This window comes from Schistocerca americana, chromosome 11, assembly GCF_021461395.2.
Source record: "Schistocerca americana isolate TAMUIC-IGC-003095 chromosome 11, iqSchAmer2.1, whole genome shotgun sequence".
In the NCBI taxonomy this organism is placed as follows: Eukaryota; Metazoa; Arthropoda; class Insecta; order Orthoptera; family Acrididae; genus Schistocerca; species Schistocerca americana.
The window spans coordinates 48022467-48038208 of NC_060129.1; the positions used below are offsets into that span (position 1 = coordinate 48022467).

A 15742-nucleotide genomic window follows, 5' to 3' on the forward strand; every position below is an offset into this window, starting at 1 on the left:
AATTTAAAGTTATGGCCATGAGGCTGTTTCTCTTTAAAATTATGTTTTGAATTAATCTCATTGTTTTATACAATTGAATAAACGCTGTAAATCATCCCAATTTGCAAATCCTAATTAAGCACTGTGTTGTTAACAGTGCTCTGTTTTAATTATCGTTTTGAAAATAAATTCTTGTGTCCACAAATGAGATCAGCATTCCACTGCAGAAGCCCATGTGCCCTGCGTAGTGTTGTACCACCTTACCACTTACTTCTGCACTTCCTGCTGAGCATGCTGTAGACACTCCCGTTTGGATAGATGCCAACAGCCACATTCACTGGACTGAATGGACACGTCCACCTCTTGACAATCGCTCAGGAACCCGATCACTTCTTAATATCCCCACTAAATAAATGGATCTTAGTCCCATAGAAAGGCGAGTCTGTGAGTTCCTGGGACAGCGTGTGATCGCAGCTCACCACCGACAACTAGCTCTAGAGATGTAGTCATCATTTGGTGCAGATCATACGAAATCCGTGAACTTCATTAGTCGCCGAATGGAGGCCACTGTCAAGTGCACACGCAATGTTGACGGTATTTGCATCCTCAGGGCGTGCCTCTCAGGGAATGGGCAGGAACGGGCTCCGATGTGAGCACGCTGCGGTGAGCAGGTACCTGGCTAACACTGAGTCGTTTAGGAAGATGCCGCGAGGTCAGAATGAGCAGCAGAGCGGTTGCCATAGTTATCACGTGCCCTTGAGGTCAGTGCTGCGAGGCGTTGCGCAACAACGCTTCCAATGTCGGACGTCAGGAAAGTTCGACGACGCTTGAGGGGGAGGGGGGGCTGAGAGGGGGAGGGGTTCTGGAGCAGAGGGCAGACTGCGGACACAGTAGGTGGGAGGTGTCAGCCCAGTGCAGCAGTGGCCAAGATACACTGGCTGCAGTGGCACAGAGCAAAACTCACACATCTGGTAAGTCTCTACGTGTTTCTTCCAGCACTGTGGCGGAGTGCTCAGCGTATCAATTTCCTCAACTTGATGGTCTCCTGCTCTCAATGGTCACCCCCCTCAAAATCAGTACCTGTGAATTCGAGAGTAGCTAGAGTTTGTACCGAACTTTAATACGACTTTCTCAACTGTTTCTATGACCTCTAGCGCAATAGCTCTTGATACGCATTCCGTCATCGGTTCACGTCATCTACGCATTTCAGCAGCTACTGATTCTTACGGCGTAGTCTACGTAATGGCGTCACTAGCCGCACTAATTATTGGTATATGTTGTATGCCGTCGAAACAGATTCACGAAAGCATTGTACTTTCGATACAAACTTGTCAGATCTGACAATAGAAGTAGTAGAGATCTGCTGGAATACGGCTGTACAGGCCTAATTTACAGGGTGATTCACGAGGATATGAAAATACTTTAATATGTTACGCTACGTTTAAAACTAAAGAAAAAAGTTCATAGGTCCGCAAACGTTTAGTTACGGAGTTACGGGTATTAAAAGGTTTTGCCTGAAATTTAGCAACTTCACTAATATGAAGCCATCGCAAATCTATAGATGGTTAAAGTAAAGCATGATTTAAATTTATTTTGTTATTACTGCTCTGGCGAATCTAGCAAAACATGTCCCATATGCGTATCTACAGTTGTTTTCCAGAACATCCAGAGAAGCAAAGGCATAATTTCGTAAAATTTGAATTTATTAACTACCTGGTCTAATTTGTTCTTTAAATTCCAGACAACTGCACATAGTTTTTAACGGAAGTTGTAGAGAATTTAATTTTGGAAAATTTATGGTAAAAGCGTTATCTGAAACCGTATGAATGTGTCACATAATCTGGTTTTATGTATACCACAGCACACGTGAATTCGTGTTAAACCGAAAAAAAAAACAAAGCTCACTGTTAAGAAACTTGTACAAAGTACATACAATTTCGCAATACAATCACAATCACAGTAAATGTTCAAAAACGTCTCCACCGAGTTCAGTGCATTTAGCTGCACGTGTACAGATTTTGTTGCTCGTTTCAGTTTCACAGGATTGTTCTTAATTTCTTCTATTGCACTCATAATGCGACCGAGTCCTGCCTCACGTGTATTGATTTTGTCATTATAATCATTATCTTTCACCCATCCCCGTACACAAAATCCGTTGGTGTTATATCGGGAAATCTGGGTGGCCACAGACGTGTAGCACCACCACCAATCCATCTCTGGGAAAAATGTTCATTTAATTGTGCAGTAACTCTGTTGGCGAAATGTGGAGGCATGCCGTCATGTTGAAAATACATTTGAATTTGCGTAGCAAGTAGAGTATCTTCGGGCAAGTGGGGCATTTCTTCTTGAGGGAATTGTAAGTACGACCCGCCAGTTAGACGTCCTGGGAAAATGAATGGTCCAATAAAGTGTTTATACCATCTCGAGTAAACTGTGCCTCATCAGAAAATAAAACGTATTTGTGTAACTGTCAATTAGTTTTTAACCAGTTGCACAACTCCAAGCAGAGGGCTGGATCTCCCGGATAACTGATGCACTTTTTGTTTATGGCAGAGACACACATTATTTTACTTCATTGTACACCATATCTTACATTGTTAAATGTCTAATAGTTGAGAGATACGCCGTGTACTGTACACAGGCTAAGTTGAACAGCATCCATAATATCCTCATAATCGTCTTCACGTATTGAGCGCTCGTACTGATTATGAGAGCTAGGTAGAGAACTTGTCTCCTGTAACATTCGAAATGCTCCACTAATGATTCGTCCATTTGGAATCCATCGAGTTGAATAACGTACGCCATATTCGTTAATTTCAGCCGTATCATTGCCATAACATTTTCTATAAATAAACACCATAGTGGCGTATTCCTACGTCGTAAATTTGAAAGGCATTCCTATTTCATAAATAATCTACAAACTACAACAGTTACTATGTGGTTTTACTTAAATACACTGTTCTTATTGTGTTCTTTCACTGAACAGTACAGAAAACTAACTCGTTGTAAGGTTAGGGAACGTCTGCAACAACTCACTAAAGGTAGCCAACAATGACACACACGTTTCTACATACTTAATGAAAAATAAACAAATTTACTTGTATTACAACCTTTCCTTCTCTGGACGATACACTGCAGATACACGTCTGGGACATGTTTTATTATATTCAGCACACCAGTAATAACAAAATAAGTGGAAATCGTGTTTTACTTTAACCTCTTAAAGTTATGCGATATCTTCATAATATCTAAGTTGCTAAATTTCTGGTAAAACCTTTTATTACCCGTAACTCCGTAACTGAACAATTGCGGACCTATGTTTATATGACCTTTTTTTCTATATTGTTACATGTAGAACGACATATTAAAATATTTACATATCTTCGTGAATCACCCTGTATGGCAGATGTATTTGCGATGTGGCCCAGCTTGAGACACTCAGTATTGATAACTGACCCAACATGCAACTTCTTGAGTTTTGTTTTCGAACGTCGGACGTCATTAAAGCTTGACAACGGTGCGGGAGGAGGCTTCACATCAAAGGCCCCGGGTAAGTGCCACCAGTTTCTGACGTTGGACCTCTTCTCGCCAGGATATCTGCTGCATCTGACGAAGGTTTTGCCCCCCGTAGATGCCTAATGGACACGGGAGAGCGCACCAGACTTCTCTGCAAATATGTTATGCACTGCTGTGAATGTGACACTCGCAATATTGAAGACATTCTGCTGTACAAAACGTAAAATGTGATTAAAAGTGTCTGGACACCTGGCTGAAAATAACATACAAGTTCGTGGCCTCTCCATCTGTAATGCTGGAATTCAATATGGTGCTGGCCCACCCTTAGCCTTGATGACAGCTAACCCTCTCGCAGACATACGTTGAATCAGGTGCTGGAAGGTTTCTTGGGAATGGCAGCCAATTCTTCATGGAGTGATGCACTGAGGAGAGGTATCGATGTCGGTAGGTGAGGCCTGGCATGGCGTTCCAAAACATAGCTAAGGTGTTCTATAGGATTCAGGTCAGGGATCTGTGTAGGCCAGTTCGTTACAGGGATGTTATTGTCGTTTAATCTCTCCGCCACTGGCAGTGCATAATGAACAGGGGCTCGATCTTGCTGAAAGATGCAGTCGCCATTACCGAATTGGTCTTCAACAGCGAGAAGCAATGAGATGCTTAAAATATAAATATAGGCCTGTGCTGTGGTAGTGCCACGCAAAACAACAAGGGGTGCAGCCCCCTCTATGATAAACAAGACCACACCGTTACACCACCGCCTCAGAATTTTACTGTCGGCACTACACACGCCGGCAGATGACGTTCATTAGGAATTTGCCACACCCAGACCCTGACATCTGATCTCCACATTATCTACTTTGAGTCGTCACTCCAGACAACGTTTTTCCACTGTTCAGTCTTCCAACGTTTACACTCCTTACACCAAGCGAGGCGTCGTTAGGCATTTACCGGTGTGATGTGTGGGTTATGAGCAGCCGCTCGACCACGAAACCCAAGTTTTCTCGCCGCCCACCTAAGTCATAGTACTTGCCGTGGATCGTACTGCAGTTTGAAATTCCTGTATGAAGATCTGGGAAGATTTCTGTTTATTATGCATTACGACCCTCTTCAACTCTACGCGCTCTCTGTCGGTCAACAGAAGAAATCGGCCTGTACGTTTTTGTGCTGTATCACATTGGAAATAGTGGACCTAGTGATATTTAGGATTGTGGACATCTTGCGTGCAGACATATGACACATGTGACACCTAATGACCTGGCCACATTCGAAGTCTATGAGTTTCGCAGAACGCCCATTCTGCTATCTCACGGTGACTAATGACTACAGAGGTCGGTCATATGGAGTTCCTGGCAGTCGGTAGCAGAACAATTTACATAATATGAAAAACAAATGTTTATGGGGGTGTCCTGATACCTTTGTTCACGTAGTGTATGTCTATGATCTCCCATTAAATCACTGGACCCATTTCAATGAAACATGGCAAACAAACAAACTACATGACTGTACGAGCATCATCACTGCTTGTCTTGTAGCCTTCCAGCTCGACAGGAGTGGGAATAGGGACAATATCGTATTTTGTCAGCCCATGCCATATTGGCTGAGCCGTATAATAGGCAAGTTGTGTTTAAGTAGTAGTGGCTGGCCTTAGGAACCTGCTTTACTGTGAAGCCTACTAACCGAGAGTACGAAATGGTTTGACAGTGGGTAGGCTGTACTGAACGACAGTGTGTTGGGTTCAAGTAGAACCGACCTGCTTTATCGATCTTCTTTGCATGACAACTTATTTGACAGGAGCAGTGATTGGTTTCTAGTCCCTGATGTGTAAGCTGCACTTCACATTACGTATGTGGTGGGAATATTATCAGCCTGCTTTATCGACATGTTTAGTGGGGGGCTACATTTGTGGGTGGGCATGGCTGAGGAATGTTGAAATAGATAAAGGAGGTGATAGACTGAGGTAGGGACCAGGAAATGATGGACAGGGTAAGTGGAGGCAGGGGGAGATGATATGAGGTGATGGACTGAGGGAGGAGGGGCAGGAGAAAACATAAAGGGGGATGGGAGTGGGAGGAAATGAACACTGATTGGCTGGGAGTAGAAGATGAATGAGGAGAGGGGACTACAGTAGATAGGACGAGATAGGTGGGAGAGGTGGGCAGGAGGAGAGGAACAAAGATGGGGAAGAAGAGATGGTTAAAAATGGCTCTAAGCAGTATGGGACTTAACATCTAAGGTCATCAGTCCCATAGACATAGAACTACTTAAACCAAACTAACCTAAGGACATCATACACATCCATGCCCAAGGCCGGATACGAACCTGCGACCGTAGCAGCCCTGTAGTTCCAGAATGAAGTGCCTAGAACTGCTCGGCCACAATGGTCAGCGAAGAAGAGATGGGTTTGGATAAGAGGGAGATGAGGACAGAAAGGTAGAGAGGTGTAGGTGATAATGGAAGGAGAAATGGTGGCAGGAGGAGATGGATAAGAGAAAGAGGCCAGGAGGATATGGACAGGGAAGGATGGAAGATGCGAAGGGAGAGGGTACAAGAGGAAATGGATATAGAGTGGGGGCAGATTTAGATGGAATAACAGATTGGGGGCAGGAAGAGATGGAGGGGAGAGTGAGGAGAGGCTATGGACAAAGCGGGGTGGAGGATATGGACAGTGAGAAAAGGGGAAGGAGAAAATGGAGAGAAGGGGTGGAGAAGATGGACAGAGTGAGAGAGGGGAGGGGGAGATGTATAGAGAGAAAATGGAGGAGATAATCAGAGATAGAGGGAGAATGAGATGGGGGGATGCAGGAGCCAAATGGATAGTGTAGATGAGTAGTGGTAAGATGGAAAATGATGAGAGCATAGGATGAGATGGACAGACAGAGGGGTGAAGAGGAGATGGGTGAAGACTGTGAGTAGGCAGAGATGTATACAATATATGTGCCATACAGGTTCGCAAGTGAAACTGTGGGGACAGTGACATACAACTGGTCATCTAAACTGTACACATATATCACAGACATTATAGTCAGTACGATTTAGGAGCATACGGGCTGTTCCAACTTTATAAAGTACCTTGAATTATTGGCACATGGACAGCACTGACTCAGAAAATATCTTTTTTATGGAACGCTAGTGGATTTTTGTTCACACAAAGTAATTACTGCTATCGGCAGAGGACCTGCAGTTGATTCCATAATTCTAGGCCTACCGACAGCTATTGAAACCGTTGCTTACAACCAGCTTCTAATAAAATTACAATCCTATGGAGTATCATCTGCGACTGAATTCGTGATTTCACGCTATAAGGCTCTCATTATTCATCTCTTGGTGCTCCATCTCTCTTTCCATCCCTCTTTATCCCAATCCATCACCATCTGCCCTTCTCTCTAGCATCCCCTTCTCTATGTATTTCAACCTCCTTCCAGCCATGCTCACCCAGACATGTAGCCCCTATTAAACGTGACGACAAAACAAGCCAATAATACTCCCACAACACACCTATAATAATGGGTGGTTTGAAACCAATTAATTCTCTTGACTTGTATGTGGTTGTGCTCTGTATGGCGTCTGCAGGGTGAACCATCTAAAGCTTGGACTGCAAATATTATGGAAATGGAAAGTGCTATTGACGTGCAGTTTTCACAGAATGAATTCGAAGCCAGGGTCTCGTACTGTTAGCCAATAAACAGATTTAATAATACTTAGAAATTGTATTCTCTGTACCTGCGATTTTCCTAATGAAACAAATCTTATTGCCAGTAACAAACTAAAAATAGGGTAAACTAGAATTTCAGTGCTGTTTGCTGCAGAAGGCTAGTGCAAGCCAGTTATGGGATACCACATTGTGAGAAGTTTCCACACTGACACTTCTTTGAGCCATTCAACCTGCGTAGTTGTTAGATCGAAGTTGTTATGTTCGTTTACAGTGTGCTTGTGTGCTCCTGCTATCAGTTTTCTATGTGACAGTCTAAGCAGTAGCTCATGTGTGTACAACGGGATATTTCAGTGCAGAAAAAGCTGACACGCTCATGGTGCATGGAGAGTGTAGGAAGAATGCAGTTTGTTCTTCTACAGTGCTTGCGGCAGGATCCCAATCTCGACCATCTTCTTAATCAGTTGTGTGAAAGTGATAGTGTAAGAACTAGGGAACGTAACAGAATGAAGCAAGTGATAACAGAAGAGCGGGAAATTAACGTTCTTGCGGTTGTTGCAGTTGATCAACACTTTACCTCCTCTGCAATCGCATGTGTAAGTGACATGGGTCAGGCAAGTGTCCTACACATTCCCCATCAGCTTAAATTCCATTCCCATTACATCTACCTCAATGAAGAGCTCCATGGAAACAATTATAAGAATCGTGTTAACTTCTGTACATGGGAATTGGGACTAGTACTCCATATGTATCACGTGCCTTGTTTAGTGGTGAAGCCAGGTAAACCACCAAAACGTGCGCTATTGGTGTGTTGACAATCCCCATTGGCTTCCTCAGGTGGAACATCAGCGCCCATGGAGTGTAAACATTGCCGTGGGATAGTAAACCGTCAGATCATAGGCACGAGTTTCATAGATAGAACACTGAATGCGCACAACTATCACAGCCTCCTAACAAACCATCTCCCACAGATACTAGAAGGCTTTCCTCTGCACACAGAGAGGAACCTGTGTTACCAATATGACCGCTGTCCAGTACATAGTGCGTGGAGTATTACAGCATGTCTTCACAAATTGTTTCCATAACGTTAGATTGGATGCAGAGGACCAGTACGTTAGGTGCCCCATTTTCCAGATTTGATGCCTGTTGACTTTTTCTGTGGGGAAAGCTGAAAGACGCTGTCTGCAAGGACATACCAACTACACCCAATGATACATAACGACGCATAACTGCAGCCTGCTCGGAGATGTTCGACGAAACGCTAGCATGTGTGCAGCAGTCGCTCCATACCAGATAGGGAACGTGTTCTGCCACTGCTGGTGGCCGTTTTGAACACAACCTGTGATGGACAGTTACCTCGTTACGGCCCAGAATCCACATACCTAGTGCATGCATTTGTGTTGTCCTTTGGTGTGTACTACTACAGGTATTGTACAAGTGACAGTGTGGCAACTTTCCAAAGTATTTATATTGTAAGCAGCTTGCACTAGAATCCTGCAACAAATCAACTAACATAATTTACGCTATTTTTAGTTTCTTAATGTCAATAAGAATTGTTCCATTCAAAAAGTGTACTTTTGCACAAAAAATACACTTTATAAATATTATTACAGACTGTTTATTGGCCAACAATAAACAGCCCATGACTATCTGCACGTTCTGTGATAACTGCACATCAACAGCACTTCCCATCTCCGCAATATTTTCGGTTTTAATTTTATGTTAGTCGCCCTGTATGTATACTTTAAATTTTCTTTTACACACATATCTGCAGCCAAGCTGCTGTCCTGGAAACTAGCATCAGTTTTTGCAGCGCCTATGTGACCAATCGGTACATCCGAACATTATGAAGCACCGAGATGAAAACGATTTATTGACACATAATCAGCATGGACTCAGAAAATATCATTATTTTAAAACACAACTAACTCTTTTTACTCACGAAGTAATAAGTGCTATCGACAGGGGATTCCTTTTTTGAGATATCCAGAAGGCTTTCGACACCGTTCCTCACAAGCTTCTTCCAACCAAACTGCGTGCCTATGGAATATCGCCTGAGTTGTGCAACTGGATTCGTGATTTCCTGTCAGAAGGGTCACAGTTCGTAGTAACAGACGGAAAGACATCGACTAACAGAGGTAATATCCGGCGTCCAACAAGGAAGTTTTATAGGCTCTCTAATGTTCCTGATCTATATTAACGACATAGGAAAAAAACTGAGTAGCCGTCTTAGGATCTTTGCAGATGATGCTGTCATTTATCGTCTAGTAATGTCATCAGATGACCAAACCGAATTGTAAAATGATTTAGATAAGATATCTGTGTGGCGTTGAAAATGGGAATCGACACTGAATAAAAAAAACTGTGAAGTTATTCTCATTAGTACTAAAAGAAATCCGCTAAATTTCGATTACGCGATGACTCACACAAATCTGAAGGCTGCAAATTCAAGTAAATACTTAGGGATTACAGTTACAAATAACCTAAATTGGAACGAGAACATAGATAAGGTTGTGGGTAGAGCAAACCATAGTCTGCGATTCGTTGGCAGAACACTTAGAAGGCACAACAGGTCTTCTGAAGAGACTGCTTACACCACGCTTGTCCGCCCTATTCTGGAGTATTGCTGCGCGGTGTGGGATCCCCATCAGGTGGTACTGACAGATGACACCTGATAAGTTCAAACAAGGGCTGCTCGTTTTATATTATCGCGAAATAGGGGAGATAGTGCCACAGAAATGATATGTGAATTGGAGTGGGAATAATTAAAACAAAAGTGTTTTTCGTCGCATTGGGATCTTCTTATGAAATTTCAATCATGAGTTTTTTTCCTGCGATTACGAAAACATTCTGTTGGCACCTACCTACATAGGGAGAAATGATCATCACTATAAAACATGAGAAATTAGGGCTCACATAGAAAAATTTAAGTACTGGTTTTTCCTGCGCACCATTCGAGAGTGGAACGGTAGAGAGACATCTTGAAGGTGATTCACTGAACCCTCTGCCAGGCACTTTATTGTGAGTAGCTGAGTAATCACGTAGATGTAGATGTAGAGGTAGAACCCTGCATAGCATATGGGACTCTATCTAGATAAATCCGTTGACAGGGTTCGATTTCATTCCTCTGCTGAATGTACCCCACAGCCATTTGGGAAGTTTGAGAAAGGGGTCACATGTTGCCACTGGGCGCGTCCTGTGGAGCAGAGGACACTGAAGTGTCGCCCTCTTGTGACGCAGTCGCCATGCAGAGCAGACGCTCCTGTATTTGCAGCCTTCTGTCGTAGCTGACCGCACTTTGCCGACTTTTCCCTTCTCTGCTCTCTGGTACCAGAAACAAGCTTTCTCTGAACGCGCGCTACCTTCTTCTCTCTTTCCTGCACCAGTACTTCACTAACAGACTGATGAACGACCCTCAAGTCCAGCCTGGACAAGACCTCGTGTACTCCGTAATTTTCAAAATGTACCAGAAGGTTGGTTTCCCTGCCAGTGCTCTTCTCTCGCATTCTTGACACAGTGCACTTCCACAACTGGTGCGATTTGTACAATTGTTGTGAACTGGTTTTGACTTTACCACTATACAGGAAACTGGTAACATTCTGTGTAATGATGTGTAAATGCTTTGTTGTACATAAAGACAGTGAGTGAGTAATGTATGAGGGAGTGCCTGATTTTCTCTTAATATATGCGAGATTACTCATGTAAGATTTTGACCTTGAAAATACACAATGCGATAAAAAGTATTCAGGCACCTGGCTGAAAATAACTTACAAGTTCGTGGCCTCTCCACCACTAATGCTGGAATATAATATGGTGTTGGCTCACCCTTTGCCTTGATGACAGCTTCCATACTCGCAGGCATAGTTCAATCAGGTGGTGGAAGGCTTCCTGGGGAATGGCAGCACATTCTTCATGGAGTGCTGCACTGAAGAGAGATATCGATGTTTTTCGGTGATACCTGGCATGATGTCGGTGTTCCAAAGCATCCCAAAGGTGTTTCATAGGACTCACATCAGGACTCTGTGCAGTACAGTCCGTTACAGGGATGTTATTGTCTTCTACTGACGCCTTAGACTCTGCATTATGAACAGGTGCTCGATCGTTTTAAAAGAAGCAATAGCCATCCCCGAATTGCTCTACAACAGTGAGAAGCAATGAGATGCTTAAAATATCAATATAGGCCTGTGCTGTGACAGTGCCACGCAAAAAACAAGGGGTGCAATCTCCCTCCATGAAAAACACGACCACACAATAACACCACCGCCTCCGAATTTTACTGTTTGCAGTACACACGCTGGCAGATGACGATCACTGGACATTCTCGATAACCACACCTGCCACCGGCTGGCCACATTGTGTACCGTGATTCGTCACTCCACGCAACGTTTTTCCACTGTTCAGTCGTCCAATGTTTACGCTCCTTACAGCAAGCGCGGCTTTGTTTGGCATTTACCTGCGAGATGTGTGGCTTACGAGCAGCCGCTCGACTGTGAAATCCAAGTTTTCTCACCTCCCGCCTAACTGTCATAGTAGTTACAGTGGATCCTGATGCAGTTCGGAATTCCTGTGTGTTCGTCTGGATAGATGTCTGCTTGTTACACATTACGACCTTCTCCAACTGTCGTCAGTCTCTGTCAGTCAACAGACGAGGTCGGCCTGTACACTTTTGTGCTGTATTTGGTGCTTCACGTTTCCATCTCACCATTACATGTCAAATAGTGGACCTAGGGATGTGTAGGAGTGTGGAAATCTCGCATACAGATGTATTATAAAAGTGACGTCTAATCGCCAGACGATGTTCAAAGTCCGTGAGTTTTTGTGAATTTTTTGATTAAATTCAGCCAAAAATAACAGAGTTGCTCTGTGGTATCCGCTGAAGATTGTGAGTATAGTTCTCCAATTACGTGCAGTGTAGCCATTCCGATTTTCATCTGAAATCAGAAAGGATTTGATTTTACATTACTAACTTATTTTCTAAGAATATGAGCCTCAATGCAGGTGAAAATATTGAAAATTAAAAACTGTGCAGGCGTTGGAACAATTTACTGCGATTTTCACGTTTTTTTCTCCATTTAGGCGAAGAAAAATACCCGTGCAATCGTGACATCTCCTCATAAGTTTGTTCATATAATTAGTAATTTTACACACAATCATATTATCACATTTAATAATGATCGATTCAATACTTTTTGAGTTAGATTGGACGCAAATGTCAAAATAGTCATTTGGAGATGAACGCGTTTGAGAAATCAATTCTTGGAAACTGGAAATTCAAGGAAGTCAACAATAATGTAAAATGCTTACCAATTGATCTGCGATTCCAGAGCCATATAGCAATCATTCTTCTTTCTCAGAGGCTTCGTTTTGCGCTTGCAGCAGTGCTTTCCGAGCTATCCGACCTTCCTTCGTTTCAATGAGCTACGTCGATTCTGCCAGCATACGCGCTGGTTATCCATTTGTTCGGCAAAACTGAAGCTTTACGTGTCTCCTAAAATTCCTGCCTCGTTCATGGCCATCAGAAGGGATGAATTTCCTTCATTGAATAAGCCAGCTGCTAAATAAGACGCCAAATCAACCACTTTTAGTCCGGAGTGCAAGTGTTTGGGAGCTAATCACCAAATAGTGGAATTAAAAGTTTTTTAGCATTTTGTGTGGGGCCACCTACACATTTCTCCAGTAATTCATGCTCTGATAAATCTTATATGGGAAGAATTTCCTTCTGTACGAATGCGAATTTCGCTTTGAAATTTTGACAGAGTACTCTTGGATAGTTAGCTTAACGATTTCTCGAACCTCCTAGTGTGGTTTCCGCATTAACCATCGTAGTCCAAATTAGGTTATTATATTGATTTACATTTTCTATCCAGTTTGTTGAAAGTAAATGAATTGTGGAGATATATTTACTCATAAATTCACAGATTCTCCAGCAGTTGTTTATTTTGCCTGACAGCATTGTCCTTACATCATGTTCTGCAGAAGCGTTAGTTGGTTCATCTGCATGTTTGTCGCAGTTCTCACAGCTGCCGACTATAGCGACTCTCATCCCAGTACAGGTAAATATTTTACTTGTATAAATTGACGTAAGTCTGTATATGATAATGAATAACCAGTTTTAGTAGGTAATGAAAAACATATTCAATATTTTCATTAAGTATTTTATATATTTGTTTTTCAGGATTAGATCCCGAACTCACAGTCTACCACTTTGGAACTGACAATATGAGTAAGTGTCATAATTTTCCATTACTTCCAGAAACTTTTCATGGTTCAAGAAATTCATTCAGTGCAAACTTATCTCATTGGTAGGCGTATTTGATGATTTAATAACTGATTTGGGTCATTTGATTATTATGCATAAAATCTCTAACTTCACTGAGTTTCTATATTATTACTTTTGTTTTTATAGTCGGTATGAGTTGGAATACAGTTTACATATGTGTTACATACGTGTTGGTAGACCTTGAGAGTGGTAATCATGGCCTTTTTCTAAATTATTTTCATAATGGTTTAGTGGTCCCGTCTAGATCAATATAACACATGAATAGACGAAGCTAAACAGAATCTATTTCACATAAGTAGTCGTGATATACAGGTATTTGACATGTCTTCCAGGATTACAGTAGTACATTGTACACCGCCTTCCATAAATTTATACTGACTACAGAAAAACCTTCTCACGTTCACAATATTTATATAACCAATTAAAAACAGGAATCTGATAATGGTAATCATCTCAGGAGGTATCCATCAGAAATTGTAATGCTTGTGCTGACTACGTTATATCCCTGTTTCTTATCTGTTTAAATTCATTGAGATATAGGTTCAAAATTATGGTACGTTTGCTTCCAACGTGTCCTTTCATCAGTGGCAGAGTTTTTAAATTAATAGTGGATGTCATCATTGTGGTTCAGCTGAAGATTTGCTTTCATGTAAAACATAGTTCCATAGAACCTTCACATGGACACAAACAGTAAATTTTGAAGGAGTGTTAAGTATTTCCATCTATATAGATAACTTGTAGCACTTACTCCTTCAGTTTATTTTGAACAACATACTAGTTTCTCTTTTCTTGGAAATAATGGTTATTTTAGGAAGACAGGTATGACCTTAAGAGCCTGTTACATGGCACATGCTGCAACTATACCAATAGCATTATGATTCTCTTGTTAGTAACATTAGTAAATCAATAATAAACCATGTTCCTCTTCACAGTGTGAGATATGTCATGTTCCCTATTATGATTGCTATCTGAGTGAATGTCCATCAAATTATTGCTATTTACTTTCTGTAACAATACGTTACAGAAAGTAACTACAAGTTGGTCTACATTTTCGAAGCAGTATGTAGTTCAAAAATGGTTCAAATGGCTCTGAGCACTATGGGACTTAACATCTGTGGTCATCAGTCCCCTAGAACTTAGAACTACTTAAACCTAACTAGCCTAAGGACATCACACACATCCATGCCCGAGGCAGGATTCGAACCTGCGACCGTAGCAGTAGTGCGATTCCAGACTGAGCGCCTAGAACCGCGAGACCACCGCGGCCGGCAGTATGTAGTTGATATGTACACTGTTTCAAAGGAACCACATGGTAAACAAAATGTCATTCAAGAATGGGACGTAATTGATGTCTGTAGATCATAAATTTTAAGTAACCATGTTGGTGTCGTCTGTAAGCATTAATTTAATTTCACACCTAATTAACGCCTGCTGTGTGCAGATTGTTACCAGAAATTTGAAGCATAAGGGGACGCTAGGCTATACAAAAATGTAACTACTTGTTCTGATGTCACAGAAACTTCCTGTGATGTGACAAGTTTTTAGCCGGTTAACTGATGAGTTACTGATTTTATAATTGCTAATAGCAGGCTGAACAGCACAAAGGCTTTAGTCAAATCACGCAAGCTATTTACAGAAGAACAATTTCTGTGTCAACGCTCTAAGGTATACACAAATACAGAGATAGGAATGTTCCTCTGAAAGCCAAATTATTTTTATTCCTAATTGCAAAGAATTCAATACATTTGATTGTATGAATTAATTATTTTAATAATTTTAGGTTCTCCACATTTGTAACATCCAATTAGAATTCCCTGGAATTTTGTGTAGGGCACCTTTTTCTAAAGAGTTCATATGATGGTGTATTTCGTTTTGATAAGACAAATACTGTGGTGAAGTGTTGCATTAAAACATGAATGAAATCTATGTATTCCATCTAGTTCCCCAGAGTAGGTTTTCAGCTGTTTACATGATGTACTGCCACATCATGTGATGTATATTTCTGGAAGGCAGGATGGTTTGGTTGAGTTACCCAGTGGTTACAGACAGGTGACTCATAACTTTCATGTAAAATATTGGGAGTTAGTTGTTGTAGGATATAAACTGCAAGTCTAATGTCAGTGACATTTGAGCATCTCATGTACCTGTTCAGTTTGTGTCATTTACCTTCTGCCTAGTCTGATGCACTGTCGCAACTTCCTCCCTGTGCCAACCTCTTACCTTCAGAGTAGAACTGGTTATCTCACGTTCCATGTTGAAAATTCGTATCAGGACGTAAAATCTTAGAAATATTTTCCTTATGTTTGGTTGTAGTAGAC

At 41.8% G+C, this 15742-nt stretch overlaps 1 long non-coding RNA gene across 1 annotated transcript; it reads left to right on the top strand.

Moving 5' to 3' along the window:
- Positions 1-877: 877 nt before the first annotated feature.
- Positions 878-13367, top strand: LOC124554194. Its single transcript, XR_006968284.1, has 3 exons — positions 878-950; positions 13095-13197; positions 13320-13367. It is a non-coding gene; the product is annotated as an uncharacterized LOC124554194 (long non-coding RNA).
- Positions 13368-15742: the final 2375 nt, after the last annotated feature.